The following is a 27,280-nucleotide window of genomic DNA, read 5'->3' on the forward strand; positions in this document are numbered from 1 at the left end:
AAATCGGACTTTTGAATTCGCAATACGGCAATTCAGGTTTTGCACACGTGTCTGCTTCAATTCGAGATAACAAAACGTATTTAGTTTTCTCTTTATTGATCGCAATAGCATTAGCTTCTAGTTCATATTTTGCAACCATAAACTTAGAATTATATTGATAAGTGTTCGTGTCTTGTGACAACATTTTAAGATTTGGGATTGGTAAATTATGGACCGCAAAGATTTCCATTTTTCTTCCATTATTTACTAGTGGTACAGAAATCATAATCAAAAGGTTATTGTCTTCAAAGCTTGTTGAACATGACAATATTTTGTAATAATTCCATAATTGTGTCAATGGATCTATTGGCAACGTTAATGATAATGGCAAATTAGATTTTATTTCCACTAACATATTTATCAGTAACTTTGGTGGAAGCACTGATGGAGATAATTTTCCCATCGACACTACAGCAATCTGTAATTGCAAATTTTCCAAACGTGCTATTGTTTCTAACATCATTTCACGAATGTCGTTAGCAATTTTGTCTAATTGTATATAGACACTCACAAAGGTTTCAAAACCTCCCAAATCGGTTTTTAATTCACTGTAGCCTTGATTCACTTGTCTATATAGTCGAGCAAGTCCAACATTTATTTTATTAATTCTCACTCTATTTTTAACTATTTCTGCATGCGACATGTTAATGAAAGACAAACTTTCTTTAACAATATGTTGGATTTTATTTTGACTTTGTTTCAACTTTTTCATCGCCTTCCGAATATTTCTTAAATCACTTTCACTCGTAGTACCAAATAAAAAACTCATTGCCTTGCCTACGAAGGGAAGCAATGATCTCTTGTTCCTTTGATTTAAAGATTTGTAACTTTGAAAACTATTTGTTATTTCGTATTTCATGTTTGTTATATGCTCCAGTTCATGTTTGATAAATTCAAAATGAACCCGATATTGTGGTTGCATCCTTCCTATGTCACTTTTTATTGCCCCGAAAACTAATTTTTCTAGCTGTGACGCCTTCTCAGAGAAATCGTTAATTAAATCTTCATACGATTGTAAACTTAGAACCAGCGTTATGATCCATGAACTTCGTGAGGAACTGATTTCCTTTACTTTGTCAAACACAACATTTTCTTTGACCACAATAGCTTTGGTTAGAAACAGGGAAAGGTAAAGGGTAATGAACACCGACTGATGGTTCGTGCCCCACCTGTGGACAAGTACAAACATCAACTTAAATCACACCATTCATAACTCAAGGTTATTGGTAGTACATAATATTAACTTCATAAATATTATATTTATAGAGGTATCATTAATACTGTACAGTTATAAATCATAACATAAAAGATAAAAATTTTGATTCTTTTGTATGCTTCGTCAACGTTCTTTCGTCCGATCGGTACTTTCTTTAAGAAAATAATATTCTTCTCATTTTCCTTTTTTTTTTTAAATTTTTTTTTTTAAAACTGATACTTTACAAGCTAACCGCTTGTGTCACAATCATTATCAGCTGTCTGACTTTTCAGTCTTATTTCATAAACCGGTATTATTTTCTTTACATTCACTTTGAAACCTTTTAAAATAAAATATTCAGTCTCTTATATATTTGACAATACAGTCTGATTATAATTCGTAGTTTCTTATATATTTGACAATACAGTCTTGATAACTTTGCAAATATCATCGACTTTGCGAGTCGAATTAGTAATTGGTCTATTTTTACACTGGATTTCATGAACATTTTTTCTGCTCCTTGTGTTTTTATAAGCTTTTGTTCTAAGTCGTTTTTGTAATTCGAACATAGGAATGCCATCTTCAGATTGATCTGAATCGTCCAAGACTTTACGTTTATTAAACGTTTTCATAATACTATCTTCTTGTGCTGGTGTACCTATCATAGTGGTAGGTTGGTTGGATTCATAATCCATTATCTCTTCCTCATCAGCTAGATTTTCCTCTTCATTATCAATCAAATTTTCGCTATCATTATTCACAAAATTTGGATTTGGTTCGTTTAATTTTGGGATATCAGTTCTCTCATTATAATCATAAATGATAGTGTTTTGACTACTGTCTGAATCATTACTTTCGTTATCACTATCCTCCGGTGGTGATTCTGCAAGTGCTGCTTTACGTAATATTCGTCCTTGTTGTGGCTTTATTTGCCATTCAAGATTTGCTAATCTAAGATCATTTGCATGTGCTTTTATTATCCTGTTAGTTAATTGATTTTTTATCAAAAAGGATACTGGTGTTGTTTGTTTAACTATAATGTGATGGGTCAGCCAATTATTTTCTAGTTTGCTGGATTTAGCATGATTACGATAATATACAGGATCTCCTACTTTAAGTGTTACGTCCTTTCTGTTTTTATTTATGACTGTATTTTGTTTACGCCTCGCTTCTTTCGTGTTCTTTACAAGTGTCATAAACGTACGATGTTGATTTTCTAACGCGATTTTATGGAATTCCTCACCTTCGTATTTTCTTCTGGGTTTTAACACATTGTCTAGAGGGAGTACTGGGTCTCTATGGTATAACAAAAAAATGGAGACATTTTTGTGGTTTTCGAAACATTAGTGCGTATTGCTAGCAATATATTATTCAAGTGTATATCCCATGTGTCAATATTTTCCTGCATTTTTTTTGCTAATAGGTCATGCATAGTCCTATGACTTCTTTCAACTTTACTATTTGCTTCGGGGTGATAGAAACTTGTTTTAATATGAACAATTTTAAATATTCAAGAGTTTCTTTAAAATATTTATTATCAAACTCTCGTCCGTTGTCTGTAGTAATTGATAATAAGCATGAATGTCTAGGTATTATTTCTTCTAGCAAAAGGTTTATGATACTGTCAGCCGTCTTATCTGGCACTGGAAATGCCTCCGGCCAACCTGAATATTTGTCTATAAAAGTTACAATATATTTATTTCCTGACAACGTTTGTTTGTAAGGTCCCGATAAATCTAAAGAGACGCTTGCCATAGGATAAGGTGGGATATCTGTATCTTGTATCGGTGCTTTTTGTTGTTTCATATTTCTTACTTTACATGTCACACATTCTCCTAGAATCTCATGTAACTCCTTATATAAATTTGGCCAATAATATTTTAATTTTATAGCATCGAACATTTTTCCTACTGACATATGCCCATTTGAATGATGGTACTGTTTAATCACATGTTGCTTTAAATGCTTTGGCACATACAGTCTTAATATTGGATCCTCATCTACTTGTGAAATATAATATAGAATGTCATCAACTACGATGAATTTATTATATAAAGAAGTATCAGCTGTTCCATCTGTTAATTTTGTTTTTATTTCTACTATATCTGAATCCTTCTGTTGTTCATCTTTTATATCAAAGTCGGGTAACGTAGGGCGTTCGTCATTATTTTCATCATGGACTTCGACATTTATAAATTCCTCGGGATTAAATTTATTTGAATTTAAAGTTGCGATTTCAACAGTGGTATCTTCATTTTCTGGCGGCGATCGAGATAACAAATCGGCACATACATTTTCTGATCCTTTCAAATATTCTATTTCACAGTCATAAGAGTTTATAGTTAACGCCCAGGCTTGAATTCTTCTATTTTTCTGTTCCGCACTAAACAAATATTTTAAAGGCTGGTGGTCTGTTTTTATTACAAATTTCGCATTATATAAATAATAATGTAATTTATTCAGGGCATAATGAATTGCAAAAGCTTCTTTCTCTGAAGTTGAATATGACTTTATTTGTGACTGCGACATTTTATGACTTAAAAAGTATATTGGTTTTTCACTGGAAATGCCTCGTATACACTCTTTTTCATCTTCACAACTTTGTACTAGAACTGCACCTACACATGTATCTGAACTATCAGTATACAAAATGTAAGGCTTGTTTGGATCAGGGTACGCGAGCAATGGAACCACAGTTAAACTATCCTTCATATAATCAAATGCTCTTTGACAGTTTTCATCCCAATTAAAACGTGCATATTTCTTTGTCAACGAGATGATCGGCTCGGCTATTTTAGCAAAATTTGGAATGAAACGCCTGTACCAACTTGTCAAACCTAAAAAACTGCGTGCTTGTTTTACACTCGCTGGAGGTTTCAACGATTTAATCGCGTTCACCTTTTCAGTATCAGGTTTAACTCCTTTGGTGTTTATTATAAAGCCTAAATACTTAGTCTCTGATTGTGCAAAACTACATTTGGATAATTTTAGTCTCAAATTATGTTGTAAAAGCCGATCAAACACTAATTGGATATGGTATAAATGATCTTCCAGTGTTGATTTTGTATGAATCAATATGTCATCTATATAAGCTGTTGTAAAATGTTCATACCCTATCAACAACTTATTTATCATACGTTGAAATATGGAAGGTGCGTTCTTTAAGCCGAATGGTAAAACGTTAAACTCATATTTACCTTTAAAACATGAAAATGAGGTTTTCGGAATGGAACTTTCACACATTGAAATTTGATGAAATCCAGACTTTAAATCAAATAATGAAAAATACTGACTACCTTTTAAATTACCAATTATATCATCAATCAGTGGAATAGGATAACTGTTTATTCTCACTATTTTATTCAATGCCCTAAAATCAATGCACATGCGTGGTTTCGGTTTATTACCTAAACCATCTACTTTCTTTTCTACTAGAACTACCGGAAAATTCCATGGGCTAAAACTTGGCCTGATAATTCCAGCACTCAACATTTCATCTATCGTGTCACTAACATTATCTCTCTGTGATAACGGTATTCTATACGGGCGCAGGTTAATGGGGTCATGGTTACCTGTATCTATGTCGGCTTCTAATAGATCAGTACATTGTAAATCTGAATCATCAAACGCAAATACATTTTTATTTCTGAGAATCATTTCTGTCACTGGCTTCTTACATTCATCATTTACTATAATTTGTTTAATGAATTCCTCATCTGACTTAACTTCGGTTTTTGGGTTTAATCGAGGACAATCAATAGCGTTAACCACGCTCACCTCTTGTATTTTTCCAATGATACAACCTCTTTTCAACCGAACATATTTATTTGATAGATTTATTAGCTGTAGAGGAAATGTTCGTTTTTTATTCAATCTAATTATTGATGAGCTTATTTTAATTTCTGGCTGTTCGCTTATAAATCCCCTGTCTAACTCTATAATTTCATAACTTTTCTCCTCATCAAAATATGGATTTTTCTTTATCCTAGCCTCTACTAGATACACAGTTTTCGGTTTTATCTCTATGGTTTTTGTTAAACGAGATACTGCTGACACGTGAATATCATTTTCTAACGGAACATAGGCATTCTGTATTCTCATTTTCCCTAGATCAAAATATAATCTAACACCATTTTTAACTAAAAAATCCCTACCAAGGATTATACTTCTATTCAAATCTGAAACTACGATAAAGCTGTGTTTTAACCTAATGCCAGCTATTTTAAAATCTAATTCTACTTCACCTAAAACATTTAGATTAGAACCATTTGCAGAACACAATGTTATGCGTTTTCTTTTTAATGGTGTTTTATACTTAAGGCTGTTATAAACTCGCTGATTAATTATACTAAGTTCTGATCCCGTATCTACAAGCGCTCTTATTTGTGCTTGTTGTATTTTAACGAGACAAGAATTTGGGTTATTTGAAACATTTAAACTGTAGACTGAATATTGAGAATTATTTTTTCTCCCCAAAGCGGTTTCGCTCTTTGAAGAGTTTTCTAGTTTTTTGTGTTTGGTTTATTAAACGTCCTAAAAGTTCTGTTGAATTCATGAAAACTTTGTCGATTCGGCTTATCCCATTCCTTGTTCCGATCAAAATTACCACCTGAATTTCCACGTCGATTATAATTACTGTAGCCACTTTGTGAATTTGAATTCATCGAATTGCCCCTTTGAGCACTTTTCAAACTTCGGCAATCCCTTTGGATATGTCCTAGCTTGTTACAAAAGTAACATCGGATAGGCTGATTTCTATGTCTTGTGTCATTAGTCACAACATTAATCTCCCTTCTTCTGCAGTTAACAGCAATATGTCCCTGTCTGCCGCATATTGTGCATACTTTATTTTTTGTTTTCATATATTGGACTTCCATGTCCTCTTCTTTACGCACATTAGAAGAAAATCGAGAAACGAATCTTCTTCTTAAATTTTGCTCCCCTATAGCTATTTTCAAAGCTGCATCTAACGTTTGTGGACTTTCTCTCAATATCCTAAATTTCATTCCATCATCTAACAGTCCGTCTACAAAATAGCTTACTAACTGTCTCTCCACGAGAGTTTTAGTTTCTGCTAAATCCATTCTAACATCTGCAAATGCCTCTGATGCGAGATTAAGCAATCTTTGATTAAATGCAGTAATTGTCTCACCGGGCTTTTGTTTAATCTGCCTTAACAGATTTGTTGCTTGCTCTGGACTCGTAATATTTGAAAAATGAACAGCTAACTCAGCTTTCAAAGCATTCCAAGTCTGTATATTATTTGAATTATCCTTTTGCCAGTGAACAATAAAATCACTGACAGGCCCCTTTGCTGTCATTAACGCAATTTTTATCTGGTTTATATCATTGTAACTATTGAGCAAGCTATATTTTTCAACACTCTTAATCCATTCCGCAAATTTGTGAGAAGCCCCGTCAAAGGGTTCTATCAAGTGACCTACTCCTTGATTTGAGATAGAACTCGACAATTGATCTAGTGTTAATTGTAAATTTTGTACTATTGTTGCTGCATCAATTACCGGATTTTCGGCCATTTTTGTTTGTTTTGTTTCTTAATTAATATCCCCTTAACTAATTCCTTGTATTTATTTATTTATTTACCTTCGGACACCGTGTTTCGAAATAACTTTAGATAACTTGGAGGAAACAGATATATTACGCTCATATATGGTGTAAACGTTTCTACGACAATAACCAATTATTTTTAAACATTTGATACAATGTACTAATTCTCTGTCTTCAGTAGTATCCCTTACTGCTATTATTTTATCAACACTATCAAATTTATTACGCCAATATAAAGGTTCCTTAACATCCAAAATTTCTCTACAATACTCACACACTATTATAGTTTTCATTTCTGACTTTATTCTTTTTTTTTTTTTTTTCGTTGTTAATAATTATTTATTTCTTTATTCATTATCTCTTACCAATATTCTTTCAATACACTCGCTGTATATTAAATATTTTCCTTCAAATGCCTCTATTTCTTCCAATGTTAAAGCTATATAATAATAATCTATTTCAGCATCACATAAATCTTTATCGCAATGAATGGACACCGTCTTACTCGTTTCATCTATAACATATTGCCCTAGTTTACTATCACTTATCTCATCGATAATTACGGTTCCTTGAGTATCACTAAAATGAAAAAAAATTATCTTTTGATAAATATTCTGCTTCCCCAAAAACTTTATTGCAACCCGGGCATCTAATTGTAAAAAATTCTAAAAATTGTGCCATTTCTTGTTACCAAATAACATAATCACTAAACCCTCCTACAGCAAATCATGTTGATTTCTATTTCCTCGAGAACAGAAACATCCACATCTAATTCTATTTTTAATTTACCCTTTGTTCACTAGGCCCAACTTCATCGTGATATATATGGTCAATTTTAATATCCCTCAAAGTAATTCCTTCACTTTCTGTTGAACTTAATTCAGTGACTTCTATCCCTCTAATTATTTCTTTTACAGTACCCACTTCTATTATGTTTTCCCCGGGAATAAAAACTTTGTCTCCTACTCCTATAACTCCTGATTTAGCTTCAAATGATAACTCCCAAATTCCCTCAAATACAAAAATATAATCCTCGTCTAAATTTTCAGCATAACCTATACTTTTATAATTTTTTGATCTTAATTTATTTTGCTTTATTATTTTTAATTGTGGTAGTTGTTCTGGTTTCATTATATTAAGATAAAGTAATTCAAAATTTTAGCCAACTTCGTTAATTTAAAAACATCTTCACAAGAACACATCCTAGTGTCACGGCACCAAATTAAGATATATAAGAATCTTGAGTCACGACACCAAATTAGATACATAATGTGGCGTAGTTGCACACATATGTAATGGCTTATGATCGCATAGTGGTGTTTTTCATAGATGGTAGTATTATCCTTTGCGTCGTGTTGTAGATGTTAATAATGACGAAAGAGTTCAGGGTCCGGTGATGATAATTGAATGCACAACATCAAGACATTCAAATAAAAGTCCAGATTCCAAGTTTCATTTCTTACAGTTTTATTTGTTTGTGATAAATTCAAAATCCAAATCATGATAAATTCCAAATCCAAATCAAATAGCATGGTCATAATTCAATCAGTTTCATAAATTCCAAATCCGTAAAATCAGTCCCCATGTAAAGTCAATTTTGCCTAAGTAACCATTTTCAATATACGTGAAATATTTCTAAGTCCGAAAAAGCAAATAAATGATGGTGAGCACAAAAGGTTTAAAGTGTGCAGCTCATGGTCAAGTTGAATCAGAATCATAATCCCGTTTTCCTCGAAACATCCTCTTTTATCCCTATCAAAATTTTACCCACAGTTCCATTGTTTCCACGCCCCCTTGCAGTTTTGACAGTTCCCCGTCAGTCTATAATCCAACCCCTAAGAGTAAGACCAAATCATAATCAAACCTGAAACGTCAATTCCTACATATTGATGTTAAACCCCGCCTTTTATGATATAACATTATTTTGATAAATGCCCCTTTCACCTGTTTCAACACCCCTAAACCAATTTAAGAATGATTGATTAAATAGTACTCAACATGATAACCTGTCCAGTAACTTTGACATAAAAACTGCCCAAACCTATCATGCATGGACCAAGTTTAACTGATATGCCTGCATTATGTACTCACTAAACCCATTTGCTGATATATAATTGACAGTTTGCACCAAATGTCTTAGATAACCTTTTGCATAGGCTTACTCTCTTACATTTGATTTTTAAAATGTTAATTATGATTATAATTATAATAAAATCTTATGTCGAAATCTAAAACTTAAAATTGATTTTTTTTTAAATGAGTGAAAAGAACGCAAATTCTCAAACATGAGAATTCGTTGACTTTTGCACTTTGGGCTTTCAATGTTTCTGCATCGGATGGTCGACTAAGTATATGGAGATCTGTCGGTATTCGCTTTAATGTGACGAAAACTTATTCAGTTTTAAAAATTCAGCGTGGGCAGTGGTATCAGCTCAAATTCAAAAACTTCCCTCTTCATCTTTTGAGAAAACCTGAATGATAGTGACAATAGATCTTATTGGACGTGTTCCTATTCTGGCTAAAATGACGAAATCTCTATCTTTCAATAGGATAATGCTTGATCACATCTGTTTTTGTTTCTCAAAGATAAAAACATCGTTTTGCTACTCTGGCCTGAACAATCCCCGGCTTTGTCACCGATCGAGTATTCTTAAGGATCCTTTGGGCCTCCGGGTATCAATGAGAGAAATGCAAACAGCGCATCAATCAAAAGCATTCTTGGTCAAAGAATGGAACACTATTGACCAGTGAACAATACAAAAATAAGCAAAGTCAATGAAGAGCCACGTACCTTATGTGTTGAATGCCGACGCGTTATTGAAACAAATTGTGAACGTTTTTCCAAATATTGGCTTTGACCATGTTTATGTAAAAATTAATAAACTAAAATATTGTTGGTCTAACTAATTTCAATACATTTATTACTCGATTTTAAATACAATTGGTTGTTTTTCTTTTCTTTTGGTTTAATGCGTATTTTCCTTTTTTTTGACAATTGAGTTACGACCCTTTGAAACTTGCTGCTCAAAAAAATATGGTTTACTATACAGTGGAACCAGCACCCGACTGTCCAGAGCTGAACCCGTATATAACAGGTTCGGATATAACAGGGAGCCGGTTATAACAAGGATGTTTTAAATCCCCATTTTTTCTCCCCTTTTGTCATTGGCGTTTGTCATTAGTGAAACTTACTTTAAGAGCCTAATCGGTGATAACAAAGGCACCAAAACCCACCTAATATCTCCGAATACAATACAATAGCCCACATTATATGTGTGCCTACAACTAAAGGCAACGGAAAGCTAGGTAATGCTTAGTTCGTGAGTAGAAGGAACGAAATTGACGTCACTCATCTCTTTGTTATTGTTTTTAGACAGCCATTTTGGTGATCAATCTCACTAAATATATTAATCAGACTATTAACGTTTAATGTTGCGCATAGTTCTGTGTGTTGGTATGTTATATCCGGCTGAAGGATGTTGTGAGTTTTCACCTAAACGCATAACATCAATACTCACTCTCTCCCTCCCTCTCTCTCTCTCTCTCTATCTATCTCTCTCACTCTAAGCTCTCTCTCTCTCTCTCTCTCTCTCTCTCTCTCTGTGTGTGTGTGTATGAGTGAGTGTGTTTGTGTTTGTGTACAGGATACTTATTACTATACTACATTGTCAGTATAACAGGCAGACAGTGCGTAGCACAACACACACACACACACACACACACACACACAGAGGTCAGCTTGAAAGTGTGTGTGTGTGTGAGAGAGAGAGAGAAAGATAGATAGATAGAGAGATAGATAGGTAGAGAGGGAGAGAGAGAGAGAGAGAGAGAGAGAGAGAGAGAGACAGGTGAGATGAGAAAGAGAGAAGAGAGAAAGGGAGAGAGGTAGAGAGAGAGAGAGAGAGAGAGAGAGAGAGGGAGGGGGGGGGGGTGTTGCACACTCTCTGCTGAATTGTACGGCCGACTTCTTTGTTTTCTCTCGCGTGCCCATACCATCATCATCAAGTGCCAGGCCTGTTGCAGACATGGCGATCATGTCCCTCCAACCATATCTGTCCTCAGATATTCTCAAAAGCTCGATTCCTGTTCCTCCTCCACAAATCCATCTGTTCAGATTGTCAATGTAATATATCCTCTGTCTCCCTCTTCTTTTTCCCCCAGCAACTTTACCCGTAAGTACAATCTTTTCAATACCGTTTTTTCTGTAAATATGTCCGAGAAATTTTAACTGTCTTTTTCTGATGGTGTTTACCAAAGTTGGCCGTACTCCAATTTCTTTTCATACCTCCTCGTTTTTTATTTTATCTTTCCATGAGATTCTAAGAATGCGTCTATAAAACCAAATTTCGGCTGCAGTTATTCTACGTTCACATTCTTTGTTAATCTTCCAACATTCGCTGCCACAAAGAAGCACAGACCACACGTATGATTTCATTACCCGGAGTTTTGTTGCCATCTCAATGTTGTGGTTGTTTCATGATTTGCTTTAATTGATTATATGTGTTCTTTGCTAAAGCAATTCTTCTTTTAATTTCATGGGTGGATCTACCATAAGATGTAATAATGTATCCCAAATATGTAAAACGTTCAACTCTCCTTATCTCTTCGTTTTGATAGGATAATTTGCAGGGTGGTTTAACATTATTTCTGCTCAAAACCATACATTCTGTGTTTTTTTCACATTGAGTTCTAACCCCATATCTTTGCTGTTTGGCCACAATATCGAGTAGTTGTTGCACCTCTTTTTTTGATTCTGCAATTAGAGCAGTGTCATCCGCATATCTTAATCTTAGATTGTTGATGATATGTCCCCCTATATCCACTCCTGCCTTCAGTTGTATTTTACGTAGAATGAACTCGCTGTAGATGTTAAAAAGGTCGGGAGATAGGACACATCCTTGCCTCACACCTCGCTGTATGTGTGTGTACTCACTGACCTCACAATCAATTCGAGCAGCCGCTTTTTGCTCCCAGTAAATATTTCTAACGAGTCGAATGTCTTTGCCACCTATATCCAACTTCTGCAGAATGTCAATAACTCTTTCATGTTTTACACGGTCAAAGGCCTTTTTGTAATCAATAAAACATATATACACATCTTTTTGCATTTCAAGATAGCGATCTATTAATGTTGTTAATGTGAAAATAGCATTTCTTGTCCCACTATCTGGTACAAATCCAAATTGAAGATTACTGATTTCTGGTCTGATCTTATTCCTCATTCTCTCCATCAAGATACGAAGCAATATTTTTGCAATATGACTCATTAAACTGATTGTTCTATGAAGTCCACATACGTTGGCTCCCGGTTTCTTTGGTAACATTATGAATATTGATTTGCTCATTTCACTGGGTATCTCCCCAGAATCGTAAATTAAATTTACAATTTCAGTTAATTTGTCAATTCCCCAATCTCCAAGTGCTTCAATCAATTCTACATGAATATTGTCAGGTCCACGTGCTTTCCCCCTCTTCATCTTGCTGAGTGCATTCTCCACTTCAGCTTTTAAGATAGGTGGTCCTTCTATGGAGTTATGGATTTGCGGTTTGTTCCCTCTTTCATCGTGAAACAGCTCCTCGATGTATTCCGACCAACGTTGTAATATCCTGTTTTTATCCATCAGCACTGTACCATCTTTAGCCTTAATGCAGCCTGTTTGTGTACATTTGCTCTTCCTGTTCACTGCCTTGATCGTGTTGTGGAAGGTTTTTGGGTCTTTTGAATAGTCAGCTCTTTCTATTTGTTCACATTGCTCATTCAGCCAGGATTCCTTTGCCTCATTACATCTTTTCTTTATTTCTTTATTTATGCTTTAATACATTGCCTCATTTCCCTTAACACATCTCCTCCTTTCCATCAGATCCAATATTTCCTGTGTTATCCATTTCTTTTGTTTCTTCTTAGTTACTTATACCAATATACGTATAATATACACACAAAAGAGTACAAGAACAAGAGGGCGGTTTCCCTTTAAATTCGGCTATAACATGACTCGGTTATATCAGGGATTTTAGGCTGGTCCCACTATCATTGATATTATGAGTTTCCACTGCACAATTCAATAATGCAGAATTGGTAATTACAACACTGATGTCATCAATGCAGTGAAAATAATCAATTAAACGTTGTTTAAAGCCCTGGATATAAAAGTAATGGTTTAAAAATGGACAGTTGTTGTCTCACAAGTCAGCTAAACATCGATTTTCAATGTTATCTTTCATGATCCATATGAAAATATTCATAAGAAAAGCAAGAATCGAAATAAAAGATGCTATTCAGACATTCCTTTAACCTCTGTAGAGCTGCTGAACCCTATGAGCAAAATCCACCCTTTCGTTTATGGGATGGTTTCTAAATAGATGACCTCGTATACTGCTGAGTCATAAGACCAAATTACATCCAATTTAGTTCGCTATAGAAAGTTGGTTATATTTTATACAGCCTGCTAGGAATAAGTTTTCACTAAATTATATCATTTAAACTATAAACGTTAATTGTTGCACACAGTTTTGTGATAATAATAATAATAATAATAATAATAATAATAATAATAATAATAATAATAATAATAATAATAATAATAATAATAATAATGATAATAATAATAATAATAATAATAATAATAATAATAATATAATAATAATAATAATAATAATAATATAATAATAATAATAATAATAATAATAATAATAATATAATAATAATAATAATAATAATAATATAATAATAATAATAATAATAATAATAATAATAATGAAGGTGTTCAGGGCGCTAAAATGAGCTTTTATATTGAACAATATCCACTTAATGTGGTCAAAGCGCTTTACATGGGTTCCCTGACCAACAGCAATATCTACTATGTAGAACGAGACATAATGCTTGTTAAACTATATGAAATTTTTTTTCATGACAGAGACAACGCTGTTACCGGCCAGGTACTCATTTTACACACGAAGAAAGTGAGAGAATGTGAGGAAAGAGCCTCTTCCAAAGACTCAACTATGCGAGGCTCGAAATTGGGACCTTTCGATCTGAAAGCGAGTGTCATACCACTAGACCACAGAGCCGCACATATTGTGGGTTGTTATGAATATTTTACCCGTAGCATCAATACAGATAGTGTGCGCTTGGCTATGTGTAACCTTAATTAAACGTTTATAGTCTGGTAAATACAGTTTCGCGAATCATAAACGCGGATGACAAAAAACAAAAAACAACAAACAAACAACAATAACAGAGCTAGACCCGAGTGACGTCAACTTCATTCTATCTATATAGAACACATAGAGTCGTTCAGCTCTGTTATTATTTAGACAGCTTGTCAGTGATTAATTTTCACTAGGTTATATCGATCAGACTATAACACACAGTTTCGTTTGTTGATGTTTAATTGACTGACGGATGTTGTGAGTTTTTAAAAAAACCAAAACGCATAGCATTTATACTTTTAAGTCATGCTCAGGACTTAAAGTTTGTCACCATATTATAATTTCCAACTCATGGTCTGGTGAACAATTAACTTCACACAACAATGTGCCTTTTCGTTTATGGGATGACTTCTGAATAGATAACTTCTTCTACTGCTAAATAATAAATCCAAATTAGACCCATTTTCGGTCACTATACATTGTAGAAGGGTCCCTGAGGCCATTGGTGTTTCGGATCCGTGTAAAAGTGCAACATTCTTTATAAGTAGACAAAAAATAACATTTTTGTCCGATTGGAACTTGGATCTGACCTTTCGGGGCTCACATAGAGGTCAAAAAAGGTGAAATTATGGTTACATTCAGAACTCCCATAATATCAAGAATTTGATAACTTGCAAATAACCAAAAAACTTTAAAAGGGTCCAAATTTGTCACCTAAGAAAAAATTTTTATTAAATTACAAAATTCATTTCAAGGAGTTATTGCTCTTTATTTACGTCTTCTTTCTAAAAAGAGCACGATTTTCTAGAATATTACTTAAACTGTTAAGAAAATTATAACTTGTAACGAGAACAAATAACAGCTCAAACAGAGTATAACAGTATTTCCAAATTGCAAATAAATCGGATCATGGTTAATGGAGTTATCGCCCATTGAATTATGTTACTAGAAATAGAACTCAAAAGGTAATGGGAAATTATTAAATTAGAATGTATTTATTACATGCAATATAATGAATATTATATAGATACTAATAATGTGTAGGCTTTATAGAATAAACACAAATTTGATAATTGATTTAAGAGTATATTTAGTATCACAATCTTAAATATTTCACTGCAGATGTTTGGAAAATATAAATGGTGTAGAAATAGATCAGTTAGTGAGTAGACGCCTATATAATCATTACGCTAAAATTATCTATAAGATTGTAAACCATATCTACAGCTAAGAATAACAAAAAAAGTGAAATAAATAGTGCAATAGAGGTTTATAATTCTTGCTTTTTGAATTATCTGATGCTTGTCGGTAGAAACATTTATGTCTTTCGTTTTTGGTTGTCACTTCTAAAAGATGCTGTGATCTGTTTTTTTGAGGGAATGTTTCTTACAATTTTTAATTTTGTTAAATGTTCGGAGACAGCACCTTTAGCTTTCAAATAAAATGTTAAAATCGTCTAATCTATTAGTATATGTTGATGCTCTTTTAATAGTTTGATTTTAAGAGCGTTTTATCCGCTATCCTAATGCCCCCCCCCCCCCCAGACTGATGTACAAAAGGCACCCCACTTTCAATGTCTGGTCTATAAAACAATGTGAGCATAAGCTTGAATCTATTTTAAAACTAGCAAGTTTAGAGAGAAAGTACATACGTTTATTAATTTTAGATTTAATTTATTTTGTAATTTGTGTCCATTTCAGATTATAATCCACAACTACTCCTAAATATTTGTATTCTGAAACTTGCTCTACTACTTGATCTTTAACTTTTAGTGGATGAAGGACGGATTTTGATTTTCTTAAGTCTATAACTAATTCTTTTGTTATACCTACGTTTAAGTCTAAACAATTTCTATCACACCAAGAGACAAAGGATTCAATTTCTTCAAAATAAGCAGTTTCATCGTTATCTACTATAGGGCCCTGTAGAGAAGTGTCATCTGCAAATTTTATATTTGGGACAGTTTCGGGATGGGTGCTCCTGCTGTCGTTCGTGTACATCGTGAAAAGTACTGGTGACAGTTACACAACCTTGGGGAGCACCAGTATTGGTAGTGATGTTGCATGAATTGTTTCGTCCTACTTTAACGAATTGGGTACGGTCTGTTAAAAAGTCTAAGATCCATGCAATGATGAATTTGTTCATTTTTAGATTTAACAAAGTTGCGATCAAAAGATGAGGCTGCATAGTATTGAAAGCGGATGAAAAATCCACAAAGAGGACCCTAACTTTTAGCTCGATACAAACGCATATAAACATTGTTTGTGAATACAAGCAGTGCATCATCACCACTCCTATTCGGTTGGTGAGCAAACTGAAAAGGATCAATGTGTGGGCTAAAGCATTTGTTAATGTGATGCAAAATCAATTTTTCAAAACATTTAATAAATATGGAAGTGAGCGCCACAGGTCTCAGGTCATTCATTGATGAAATGGGCGACTTTTTAGGGATATGAATTACAGAAGACGTCTTCCATATGGAAGGAATAATTGCGGAAATTAAAGAGAGGTTGACTATAATATACGTAAAGATAAAAGACAGCTCAGTGCACACGTTTTCAAGGTTTTTCATTTTATCCTATCCGGTCCTGCCCCTCTCTTTTCATACAACTTACTAACACATGCTTCGTTTCATCCTCACTTATTTCAATTTCGCATTCATCCTTCAGACATCCCTCACCATTTGATTTTAATCTAAAAATAGTTTCTGAGTTATAGGTCTGGTCAAAGCGACAGTAAAATCTGTTTAATTCATCACGGGGTAAGTAGTAGGGTTTTATGTTGACGATCATAAGTTCGATGTTGTTGTCAGATTGAGTTGTCTTCACAGATGTGTTGTTTGGGTGACACCACCGTTTATTGACATACGTGCAAACCCGTCCCCCGGTTGTATTCCTTACTCCTGTCCGGTCATCCCGTAACATTGTGTAGTTTAAGTGAAAACATTCACTTGGTATGTTATTGAGGCAAGTCTCTGTTAAGGTTATTACAAAGACACCTGGTGTAGGTGTCCTTGGGTTATTATTAAAGCAGTTTTTTTAAAATACATTTTTAAAGGGTTTTACCCTTGAAAAACATTAAGGTCATATCAGTACCAGTAAAAAGGAAGAAATCGGGATAGTAAAAAGTTCTAGAATTAAAATTAACGCACCCAAGAAAAGATGACAAAGGGGAATTAGTTTAATAGGGAACAGATGTAGATTCCAAGATCACACTATCAAAGTACCTAAAGTACCTAACATAATACATTGTGTCTCATCCAGACATTGTAAACACGCCTAACAGGCAAGACGTGTCGGTGTGTGCTCTGGTGTATTTTAATTATTTTGTTATTTCTACATATTGATACCTGGACATTTTTACTTCCTTGTACTCGTTAAAACATACTGTTTCTTATTGTATAGTTTTTATCAATTCTTAACAAAGGACTGATGTATAATTCGGTATTTTATCATGGAAAATAGGTTTTAAAAGATTTTTACACAGCCACTTAAAGGCCCACGCTCTCTTACAAACATTTTTCACCTTATTTTTGGCCGTGATTTACCACCACCATTATTTTAAGAATTGTGCACACTTTTATTCAACATCTGATTTTTACAACAGGCCTCGAGGCGGTAAGCTTAAACAACGTCACATTCCAGTTGTGATTTTTAACTCCAGTGATCCGATTTATTACAATAATATTAATAAGAACAGGCCTCGGGGTGGCAAACGGAAACAACACAACATTTCAATGGTGACAACTCGTCGTCCACCCCGCCCCCACACAAACCCCCGTCCACCACCAACACTTGTAACTGTGCCGACCACAAAACGTTTCACGAACGACAACAATTACATTGTTATTGGTCTTCTAAATGCACAGTCCTGCCGTAACAAAACGGAAGAACTGAACGATTTATTAACGGAGAAGAATTTCGTCATACTATTTATTTTATAGTAGAGACATGGCTCTCACAGTCTGGAGATGACCCAGTTGAAAAGGCAATGCCACCCCCTGGGTACCAATTTGGATCGTATTCAAGGAAAGATCAGCGAGGGGGTGGCATTGGCGTATTTTATAAAACAAAATGATCTAAACATGTGGAAATCCTCGAAATGCGCTGCAAAACAATGGAAGTCATTGATCTTAGATTATCCCTTCAGAATACAAGATACAACTTCAACTGCATCTACCGACCGCCAGCAAACAAGAAAAACAAAATAAAATTACCTGATGTTAGGAATGAAATCAATGAGAATTAACATTGCATCACACGCGTCCTCGGCGACCTTAATTTTCACTTCGCCAACGTCACAGACACCGCTAAATTGCACGAGTCATTATGTGCCAGATCGTAACAGCGCCAACCCACTCTGCTGGTCATATTTTAGATTGGGTAATTGTAGAAAATTCAGTCCCAAACAACCAACGCCATCGTCGATTGTCTCCCCTTTTCGGACCACTCCCTCATTTCTTTCAATCTTGACGTTTCAAAACCATGCCAAGAAACCACCACCACATCAACCAGAAACATCAAAAGAATTAACTTGGACAATTTCAGAGGCGATTTAGAAACAAAACGTACTCAAAATTCAATGATTTCTCCAGACCAGTGGAATAGTTGTCTCATCGAAACGCTTGACAAACATGCGCCATTCAAAACAAGGACCGTCACCAACCGGAAGTATGCTCCGTGGTATACGTCGGACGTCAAAGAAGCTAAAACGTAGTGTCGGAGAGCAGAAAGACTGCTGAAAACAGCAGGCCTTACGATTCATCGTGAATTATTCAAGAACACATTTCGTGCCTGGAAGACAACAATACAAAAGGCAAAGACCACGTATTTTCTTTCAAAATTCGAAACTTCTAAATCTTGCAAACAATTATTTAACATCTGCAATGATCTACTTGGACGTGAAAGTTGCACTTCATTACCATCTACAACCAATCAAAGAGATTTTCCAAACAAATTTGTCAACTTTTTAAAAGACAAAATCCATAACATTCGTTCAGAGCTAAACCGGCATGAACCATTTCTATATACAAGTCCAACCAGTTTCACCTAGTTTCATAAAAGAGTTGATAAAAAAGCCCCCATTAAATCCTGCGACCTTGATCCCCTACCAGCACAGCTTTTGGCCAGCTCCATCGGATACATTTGTTTGTTTGTTTGTTGCTTTAGGTCTCTTCCAACACAATTGAGGTTATATGAGAGACCGCTGAAACAAAAAAACAAGCAATCTAACAAAAATAGTACAAATGTAAATCAAAATCATAACCTAAAGATATCATAAGCTAAATTATAAATAACCAAGAACAAACAGGCAGAAGATTTACAGAAAAAATAATATCCCCTGTCAAAAATACAATCACAAACCAAAGAAGCAGGATAGGCTAGTAAAGAGAAGAAGAAACGACATCACTATCGGAGCGTACACCCATGCGAACATCATAGGTATATGATTCAAGGGTGATGCTCCCATCCAACCACCCGCCATCGGATACATTATTACCATCCATTACATCAATCATAAATAAATCCATACTGACTGGCGAAGTTCCATCATGCTTTAACAGTGCCCTCGTCAAACCACTTCTGAAGAAACCATCACTGGACCACAATATATTAAACAATTATCGTTCTGTATCAAATTTACCTTTTTTGTCAAAAACTTTCATCAACACAGTACTGAAACGGCGCTTCTTAAAATCTTTAATGACTTGTTATGTAATGCTGATGCTAACAATATCAATGTATTATGCCTTTTAGATCTTTCAGCTGCCATTGACCATGACATTTTGTTAAGAAGACTAGAAAATACGTTCGGCATAAAAGGAATTGCCCTTAAATGGTTTAAATCATATTTACAGGATCGATGGCAGATTGTCGTAGTGAATGGTGTTCAGTCAGAACAAGTTTTACTTAACTTTGGAGTGCCACAAGGCTCTGTTCTTGGCCCTGTCCTTTTTACTGTATATATGCAGCCCCTTTCTAGTGTGATATCCAGATTCAATCTGAGTTATCATTTTTATGCAGATGATACCCAAATATATGATTCAGCACCCCTTAGTAATTTACAGGTCTTAATACAACGAAGTACGAGCTGTTTTAATTAGATTAAATCTTGGATGTACCATAAGTTAAAATTAAATGATAGTAAAACTGACATTTTAATGTGTGGAAGGCCTAGTATCCTTAAACAGGCAAATAAATCACCTATTACTCTCGGAAATAGCTCAATAGAATTTTCAAATAAAGCAAAAAACCTTGGCGTCATCATTGATAAAGATCTTTCCATTACAAGCCATGTGAATAACACCATACAATCTATGTATGTACATAGAAATGAAAAAAAAAGCAAAATTCGTAATTTATTACCGAAGCATATAGCAGAACTTTTAATTAATTCCTTTGTTTGATCTAAATTGGACTATTGTAACTCCCTTTGGGCGAATTTAGCTAAAGACAAAATTAGCAAACTTCAGGTTGCTCAAAATAACGCAGCCAGACTCATTGTACGCAATAACAAAAAATACCCGTCAGCAACTCTCCTCCGTGAGTTACATTAGCCTCCTGTGGAAAAAAAGAGTTCCCTATAAGATTTGTACTGTTGTCTACAAATCCCTGAGCACGAACAATCCCTCCTATATTAAAGACCTTCTAAACATATATGTCCCCTATAGAAACTTGAGGTCAAGCAATGACCAATCAATCCTTGTCAAACCTAAGCCATTACGTAAAATAAATGAACAATCTTTTCAATTTTCGGCCCCCCATTTTTGGAACTCTCTCCCATCACACGCGAGATGCTCGGATTCGTTGACAACGTTCAAATCTCGCTTAAAGTTTTATCTTTTTACGTCATAATGTTGCAATACTATTATCATATTTTGTTGTTGTTAAATTGAATTCGTATCACGTTTCCATCAAACTTGTCTTACTGTAATATGTTTTGTTTTATATCACTGTAAAGCGCTTAGAGCCTGTGATAACGGGGTAAAGCGCTATATAAATGTCATTTAATATTATTATTATTATTAATATATATAATATATATATATATATATATATATATATATATATATATATATATATATATATATATATATATATATATAAAGGCAAAAACCATAAAATAACAGTGCTCAACTTTTTGATAAAAGGAGCTATTTACAAACATTTTAAGTATAATTATTAAAACTCCTACAGATCTGTTTCTTATCACTGGGACGATCAACGAAGGTAATATTAATATAATATATTAATAAATAATAAAATAATAATATAATAATTAAAAAATAAAATAATAATAATAATAATAATAATAATAATAATAAATAATAATAAAATAATAATAATAATAATGATAAGAAGTATTACACTTCCCGTTGATTGTCCCATTGACAAGGAACAGATCTGTAAGAGTTTTAATAATTATACTTAAAATGTTTGTATGTATATATATATATATATATATATATATATATATATATATATATATATATATATATATATATATATATATATATTTATAATATGTAAACAAAACATAATACAGTGCATAACAAGAGATGATTTACAAGACGAAAAAGTATCATCTCCCAAAACTCTAACTAAACATTTACAGACTTGCCAAATTGAAAACTTCAAATTTAGTCATTTTTATGTCAAGTTTTACACAAGGTGGCGTTTTTATGCACCTCCGTTGGAGGTGTACAAAAACGCACCATTTTTATGCACCTTCATTGGAGGTGTACAAAAACGCACCGTTTTTATGCACCTCCGTTGGCGGTGATGGTAAATTAATGAAAATGTTGCTGCGTACGTCCATGAGGTTTAAATAGTTTTAGATTGTAGTTTAGCACGATGCTTAGTGATTACCGATGTACGTTTATACAATGATAATAAATTAAAGAATAATAACAATAATTTAAAAAATCAAAAGTAAAAAGAAACATGGCACACAAATACTGATCTCAAATAAATAAATAATTTTAGAAAATTAAAATCGAAGTTTTTTTTAAAACATTCTAAAAAGTTTTTGAAAAAAAACAAAAACCAACAAAAAAAACCCAAAAAACAAAAACAAAAAAAAAAAGAAAGAAAAAACAAAAACAAAAATGATGTCTTTCTCAATAAAGTAAACTTTTTAAAAAAATGTCTACATTGGGAATCGAACCCAGTACTGTCAAGGTTAGAGTGCGACAGCTTGTCCACTGGGCTACGCAGCCACCTGACTGTTCATCAGATTTAATAAGGTCTTTTTAAAACATTATTTTTCCTTCAATGCAACTTCTATTTTCTCGTTTTATATTTCGATTTAAAAAAAAAAATATTATTATTTTTATATAAGTTTATTAACAAAAACATCCTACAGATGTCACAATATAACTCTCGCCGTGTCCAAATACAGAAACACAATTTCGCTGACGAAATTGGGTGGGATGCGCATGCGTGACGGAGGTGTATAAAAACGGTCCGTTAAGATACACCGTCAACGGAGGTGCATAAAAACACTACGTACTTACAATTACAAACACAAACACAACTTTACTTTTTGAATATTACAGCAACCGGTCGACCATCTCCATTTCCACTCACACGACCTCACACTTTGTTGTTTGTTTTTAAGGGTTTTACGGCGCTTGCAACACATTTAGGTTATATCAGCGCCAGTAAAAAGGAAGAAAATGGGATAGTAAAATGTTCTGGAATTACAATTAAAGCACCCAAGAAAAAGTAAGACAAAAGGGGAACTAGGAACAACTAGGGATCAGATGTAGATTCCAAGAGCATACCACCAATGTACTTAGTTTGAAATCACCTACAAGTCTCATCCAGACACAAGCACAAAATCCAACAAGGAGGAATACACTCAGATGCTTACATCATACATTAAAAATAAATATAATAATACATAACAGAGAGATGATTTACAAGGAAAAAAATATCATCTCTCAAAACAATAACTATGCATTTGACTGTTTCCCTCCCAGCCAGGACTCGGGCCAGGGCCAGGACAAAACCAAGTAATCTCATTCCAAGACAAAGACAGAAAGCATGTTGGAAAACAGATATAAGGGGATAGAAGACACAGTATGTACCCCCCTGCCCGCTACCCAGGACCTCACACTTTCAGGACTAAAACAGGGTCTGGCTAAAGACAACTCAAAACTTAGCTCCTTAGGATTGATTTAGGCACGTAACCAAAGCTACGTTAGGGGATGAGATAATTTTCTAATTATCCCTCTTCGTAGACAATAACACCTACCCCGGTCAACTTGTGTGTCAGCCCCTTAAGAAAAAATGCATTCATGGCATTGAAAAACAAAACAACAAAACAGACACATAAAATAATAAAATTAAAAACAAAAAACAAAACCAGGTAAGAAATGCACAAATATTGTTTCTATTTTCCAGTACAAGTTTTATTGGCACAAACATGCACATGATTATAATTGTTATTCACATGGTCGGTTTTTGTGATTGATAAAAACAATGTGACAACTGACTGCACCATTCTTGTATTATGTCGGGAATTCAGTTCAAGTCAAAATAGCCAAAATCAGAAACAAGACTCGACTCTCATCAGAAAAGGATTTTTTCGAGTTAAGCTTGAAATGAAATGAGTCTATTTTAAGCATCAGCTTCATTCCGACTTAAGACTGTTTTGATGCGATTGGTTACAAATGTGACATAGAATCAAACGACATGGAAAAATGGATGGAAGGCGTTTTAAATAACGGACCGTGCACCACTTTATCCAGATAATTGACACACTCTGGAAAAACACATATTAAAAAAATTGGCCAGAAAACTCGTCCTTCAAATATCGATAGATAAAATGACCCTCGTCTTGGCAAAAAAACTATCAAACCTGGGACCTCGCGACGTCTAATGTTTAAGAGTTTTTGATAAGATGAGAGTCATTTTAATCCATCCATATTTAAAAGACCAGTTTTCTGGCCAAATCTTAAATACGCGTCTTTTCAGAATACGATAGCTAATTGGTTAATTATCTTTTCCTTTTTTTTAAATATCAAATTCATGTCCAAGGGGAATTTTGATTTCAGGGCCAATTCCAAGGGAAGTCACAAGGCGGCGCCACAAAATAAGTTCGGGTAAAGTTACTTGCTCAAGGCTACACAGCTTGCAGGGGAGTCTAACTTAGTACCTTCTAGGTACGAAGCAAAGACCATAATGCTAATGCTATTGCAAGCTGTCCCGTAAAAGTTGTATTAATGCCTGGTTTAATAATTAAACTTCAAATATCGATAGGTTATATGATGAAACTTGTCTAAAAGTCTTAAACCTGAGACTTCCAAGGAGTCAACGTTATCCTTCTAAAAGATGCCTCAGATTTAGGACGTTTATGAAAAAAAAGATGAATTGCCGAAAATGACGAAAATGGTATCGGTAAAGCTAAGGCTGTGACAGATTGTTTGTGTTCGATGCATGGCTTACTCTACTCAGGCCTGACCAACGTGCGGCAGTAGACAAAATGTGGAGGCGATAACAGGTTTATCTTAACAGTTGGGTTTTTAATGGTAAACAATGCAGTTATCTAATAAAATCATTAATATACTCATTTAGGCACTGTATGAGTACTATAAGCCATTTAAAAAGCCAGAAATATTATTTTTGAGAAAAAAATAATAAAAAGAATTTGAATACAAGATTTACCTCTATGATAGCTTTAAAATCTTTTGTTTTGGCTCCTTGTCAGATGGCATGTTGGACAACTTGCAGTAATTGTTAAGCAATATGTTGCTCAATTTGTTACAGTGGTGCTCTTTAATTTGAAAATCAAACATTTCCGAAATTTTATACAAAGTATTACTTAATGAATTTCGACACACGTTGTTTGCAATAGACTGAAAAATAATGTAGGAAAAAATTGTCCACTGACAGGTTAAATCATTTGCCTTCTTCAAACCCCCTCTGTCTAAATTTGATGTATAAGATCCAAACTTATTAAAATAGGTAAATAAAACGTCCTCCTCTTCACCTGCGTGATCCTTACGTGTGACATAACCAGCAATGTATACTAAACTTTGTTTTACTTCATCTTTGACGGAAGATTCTAGATCTGGCAAATTGTCAACAATTTCACAAACTTCTTCTGACCACACAAATCCACATTTGTCACAAGAATGACCTGACTCAGAAGAAAGCTCGTCAATATCAAAACGTAGACGAAGTAGTAATTTAGTTTGAAAGATATTAACTTTTTCAAGAATTTGCTGGACATTAATGAAATAAGTACCACCACTGCCTTGTCTCAATTTACCAAAAGCTTTTTCTATGGGATCAGTTGTAAATTTTCCAAGAAGAACATATTCAGAAGACTCCAATAAATACTTTGTTAGTTCAATAATTCCTTTACATGTATGTTGAATGGCTAAAGAAGTATCACGAGTAAATTTTTTCTCTCTTTTACCCTGTTGGCTTTGTAATTGAGAAGCAAAATCAGAAAACTCCTTAAGTATTTTTAATCCTAAATCTTTATCAGTAGAAATGGCTGCGCGTAATGGATCTTTGAATCGTTTGTCTTCAAAGCGTGATTTTACATTCATAATTTTCCAAAATTCAATTACCTTAGATATAAAATTTACTGTTCCGTCCACATTTTCATCTTGCATTCCAGGGTGTTCTATTAATGCTACCTTAGTCTCCTCACAGAAAACATTCAGACAGGTTTGAACTTTTTGTCTCTCAATAGGTTTGGGATTAGCAGACTGATAATTTAATTTTGACATCTTCACTAGACTTTCATCTTCCATTTGCTGTAGTTTCTGTATGTGTTCCCATTTAGCTGTAAATTCATCTCCATTATCCTCAAAAACAAGTTGTCCCGTTTTTTCTGTGAGCCAGTTATTTCTTATGTTTTTAACTATATGTACAAAATCGTATAATAAAAATATATTGTCGGTTGTCTTCCAAGGAGATTCTAAAGAAAATAATTTGAAAAACGATTGATTGATTCTATTATTATCACAAATGATAGATACTACAGTTTCACCTGCTTTTTTATATTATTCAATAGCTCATTTGTTTGATCAAACATAAATTGTGAGTCCAGGTTACGCACAGGCAGCATTTTAATTAAATATGATGGACCACCAAAAGGTGAAACTAACATAAACCCTAAAACTGTTGTTGCAAGTTCTTCTGGCTTATTAACAGATTTTCCGAACAGTTTTCCTCCATGATATGTTAGGAGAGGTTTAACATAGACTTCATCTATCAATAAAATATATTTTTTTTGCTGTTCCTCTAAGGAAGAAAAGACACTTGTTAAAAAAGTTAAATCGCTGGTATTGTTTACTTTAGATGATATTCTGTTTAGGGTGGTTTGGCTTGGTAAACCAAAATCCTCACGAAGACGATTATATAAAGATCGGGAAGTAGCTAAATATTCAAAAGCTCGTACTATGATATCAGGTGAATATTTCACATGTTTTACTGCAACTGTATTCAAAGTTGAACATTGTTCTAACAAAACAGACTTTTTGTGATTCAGTTCCAAAGAATTAAGATAATCTAAAGAAGCCTCAAGTTGTGACCATCGTGCAACTTTTGTAATCCTGTTTCTTGAAAGCGGTGTTATTGATGTTTTTACTCCTGCGTGATATCCATCGAAGCTTTGATCAGGGTTGATTTTTAACATAAACCTTGGAATGCCAGAAGAATGCAAGTAATCTGTTGATTGTATGAATAAACAATTGTTGCTTACAAAAGAATCTCGCAAGGAAATTGTCGACCAGCTATAGAAGAGCACAAAGTATCAAAGTCTACAACATCTTGTTTAATAAATTCATTCAATTCATCTGGTTGATGACAACGAGCTTGACTTTGTAGTTGTTCTAGGAAGTGGTGGTGGTTGGTACTAAACTTCTTGGAATGTTATCAAAAATAGAAGGAGGGTCTTTTGGTCTTAATCTTCCTTTGACTGAAATTGTTTCAAACCCTTCAGGAAAATGTTTGATGCAAACAACAGTGTTTGATGTGTTTGGGATATTGTCACGGGGTATTGCTTTCATCCACCTTTCACGTTCTTCTAAATTTTTAGGAAGTCTATAAACAGTAATTTTATCAGTTGATTTATAATTTGAATGGCAACCCGTAACACAACATTTTCTCCCCATGTTTAGTCTAGACCTGTATTATAATTATGGGACCTAATGCAGACGAAGACAACTTATATTCTAAGAAGTCTCTTTACTTTCACTTTGAGTCAGTCAGAGAAGAGTAAGCGAACAGAGTTAGACTAGACTAGCAATCTTGATTATAAAGTTAATTCAATTTAAAAAGCAGGTAAAATAATAAACAAATAGAGTTA

The 27,280-nt window shown here is 33.9% G+C and overlaps 1 protein-coding gene across 1 annotated transcript in view; it reads right to left on the reverse strand.

Annotated features, from left to right (window-relative positions):
- The window catches only part of LOC144975064 (fucolectin-7-like), a 42,418-nt gene that overhangs the window by 15,069 nt on the left and 69 nt on the right, over positions 1-27,280 (reverse strand). The window lies entirely within an intron of this gene.

The sequence above is a fragment of the Berghia stephanieae genome, chromosome 6, assembly GCF_034508935.2.
Source record: "Berghia stephanieae isolate SIO BIC M18660-M18661 chromosome 6, UCSD_Bste_1.3, whole genome shotgun sequence".
NCBI lineage: Eukaryota > Metazoa > Mollusca > Gastropoda > Nudibranchia > Aeolidiidae > Berghia > Berghia stephanieae.